The sequence below is a fragment of the Brassica oleracea genome, chromosome C7 (assembly GCF_000695525.1).
Source record: "Brassica oleracea var. oleracea cultivar TO1000 chromosome C7, BOL, whole genome shotgun sequence".
Taxonomy (NCBI): Eukaryota; Viridiplantae; Streptophyta; class Magnoliopsida; order Brassicales; family Brassicaceae; genus Brassica; species Brassica oleracea.
The window spans coordinates 30,956,038-30,959,504 of NC_027754.1; positions in this window are offsets into that span (position 1 = coordinate 30,956,038).

Sequence of the window (3,467 nt, forward strand, 5' to 3'; positions counted from 1 at the left end):
TACGAGGATTTAGTATTTCTTCATTCATTTCCATCCAATCAAAAAAAATTAATTTTTGATTGGCAAGACTCGTCTTAGTTATTTTATAAATTCTTTGATAATTCTTAACTTTAGTCTTAATATTTTTTTTTTTACTCTTAGTATCAAGCTCAATATTTACAATATTTACTTTTTTTCTAAACCAAAAGTTGAGAATTCTCCAATCCAAATATTTTCTATGCAAAATTTCCCCTATACTCCGAATATTATATTTTTCTAGAAAACAAGAGATTAAAAAAATTTCTAGGCCTGTAGACATATCAAAAAAAATTTCTGTAGAATGAATAGATTTGTAGCAAAAACAATTATATATAGAATCCTTTTTGAAATTCTGTTAATGTTTTGGATTGAAAAATGAGTTAGCCTCACAAAAAAATTGTTTTTTGTAATTATCAAAAAAAAAAACGTATGAATCCACTATGTTTAAACTTGGATTTAGAACTAGAGAGTCTTGGTTTATTTTTTTTTTTCATTTTTGGGTTACTAATCTAGCCCATGCAATCTGAGGTAAATTATATTGAGAATGACTTCGTAACCAGTTTTTCCATTGATTTATTTCGGAATTTAAAAGGGTTTTATCTTTCCATTCATAATGAAAGATTCCTTGTTCTTGAAAAAAATCTTTTATTTGATTCTTAACAAAAAAGGATGTTATGTATATGTTATATTCAAAAAAAGACTTTAATTTAGAAAAGTTACTAACTTGAATTTGTGATAATTTGTAAAATACATATGCTTGTGATAAAGAGCATAAGTCATAACTAAAAAAAAAAATTTTTGATATGAAATTTTTTATACTCGAAATAAAATAAATGGTATTTTTTTTCTCCATTTTCCTCATTCTTGTAAATATATCCATCAAGAATTTTTTTTGTTGAATCAACAAAAAGTTGTGTAGTAATTCTTGGAATATTAATAATACCTAGAAAAATAGAAATAGATAGTTGTTCAACGCAAAATTAAAAAAAAAAAACAGATTTACGAATTAATCAAGTATTTTTTTTTTAATGTCTGCCAACTTTTTTTTTATAACTCAATTATTTTATAATCATAACACAGTTTGTTACAACTATTAGTTAGTTTTTCTTTTTCTTTTGAAATTTTTTTCGTTTGATTTCTGATTGTCTTTATTTTATCAATCACATTTTTAATTTTGTTTTCGCTGAGTGAAGAATTTTGCCACTCCGTCGATTTTTTTTTTGAACAGATAGTTCATGAATCATCTGATTACTCATTATTGAATCTTTTTTAGTTTCATTTAATTCATATATTTCTCTCGGGCCAACTAATGGAATTCTATTTCGTTTTGAAAGGTTTTTTTTTTTTTCTTTTAGAAAAAGCAAGTTTTTTATAATCCAGTTTTTAATTTCTTTTTGGACTTTTAGGAAAATTGTTGCTCTTTCTTTGAAAATCCTTAAAACCGGAAAAGACTTCGTTTTGGATTTTTTGATTCTTTTTTTTAATTCTTTAAAAATAGGTTTAAAAAAAGAAGGCTTTGGTTTGGTAGAACCAAAAGGTAGGTCAGTTTCCAGCCCCCAAACTGTTAAAAAACGAAAATCATTTTTTTCTCCTTTTGTTTTTTTTAGTCGAGCCTTCTGAGATGATTGAAATTTATATTTATGCCAAGGTTTAAGATAAAACGGAAATAGGATTTTTATCTGAATACCATCCGTTAACCAGTTTCGTGGAAATTCTGTTTCGGATAGTTGAACCCCATTATAAGTACATTTAACATGCATTTCACGTTTCCACTCCTTTAAATCCTCTTCCCACTCGGGAAGTTGAAATAATACGATACGGATGCTATTTTTAATTATTATCAATAAAGGTAATATAATATATTTTCTAAGAATAGATTGAGTTACTAAAATAAAACCTCTTATTATTTGAGCAAATAAGAAGCTATCCCAAGTTTCCGCAATTTCTATACGTCTTTGTTCTTCTTTTTTTGATTGTTCTTCTTCGTTTTTATCAAAAAAAAATTTTTTTTTCCACATGAAATTTCTAAGAATTTTTTTTTTTAGCCCCCATATATCAAACGAAAAAAAAAAAAATTTATCTATTCTATCAAAAAAAAGGGGCGAATGTGCTTTTGCTTGCAAAAATTCCCAAATAACAGTTTTACGCCTTTGGGAACGCATGGATCCTTTAATTATCTCTCGACGAAAATCAGATTGTTGTGAATAACGGATCAAAGCCATTTCATCTGTTTGATCAGAATTTTGATTATCTTTGAGATTAGTATAAATCTCGTTATGCGGTTCTTTTAAATCAGTAAAAACCACTACACGTTTTGCTTTTCTTGAACGAATTCCAGGTTCGGTTGGTATATTTTCTTCAGTTTCAGCTTCCAATTCTTCCAATTCACTTGTTAATTTGTATGACCATTGAGGAACTTGTTTATTGATTTCATGGAAATCAATAAAATTTTTTATAAGAGTTTGATCATTATTATAAATTATAACGACATCAAATAAAATTTTGAAAATTTTTATTTCTTCTTCTGACTGAATTTTTTCTTCTTGGGGTTCGGAAAAAAAATAAAGTTTTTTCTCTATTGATAAAGACTTTGTTTTAAATTTTTCTATTGTTTGCTCAAATTTTTGAGAATTAATCTTCAGAAGTATAGCATGAATTTTGTTTATCCAAGATCCTCTTATATTCTTTTTTTTATAGGTTTTGGTTATGATTTGGAACGGAGATAATTTTTTGATTCTTCCGCGCGAAATCCCATGTAAAAATGGATCATAAATTTTAGGTAAATATTCTTTTTGAGTTTCGTTATGACAAAATCGAGTTGTTTTTTCCAGTATATTTTCAATAGACCCTTTTTTATCTAAAGCTTCAATTCTATTTAAAAATTCGTTTTTTAAATTTTCCTTTTTTTCTTCATTGACTAAACTCCAACAAGTATAAACTTGATCCGAGGTTTTTTTTTCTGTTGTAAATGAAGGGATCTTTTTTTGTATCATTTCAAAAAAAGTTGAAAGGTTGGGGGGATATGTAAAAGATATTCGTTCTTTTCCATCACTTTGGCATGTATAAAAAAAATATTGTGACATTTCATTTCTTACAGTATTTTCAATTTTATCATTTTTTATATATCGATTTGGTCTATTCCATCTTTTATAATCGAAAACTAGAATTACAAAAGGTTTTTCAAACCATAAAAAACGATCCTCTTTTTTTTTTATTTTGAAAAATTCTAAATTAGAATTTTCTTTATTTCCATCTCGATTTTCAGAAACTGTTTTATAGTTATAGTATGTTCGAACGTGGAATTCATCATCCTTATTAATTTTTTCTTTTCCATTCACTCCGATTTCTTCCATTTCATCGATTTTGTCCAGATCCTCCCTTTCTTCCGAAAAAAGATAAGGAAAAGGAGCTTCTTCGGTAGATACCTCTTGGTCCTGTTTAGTCCCACC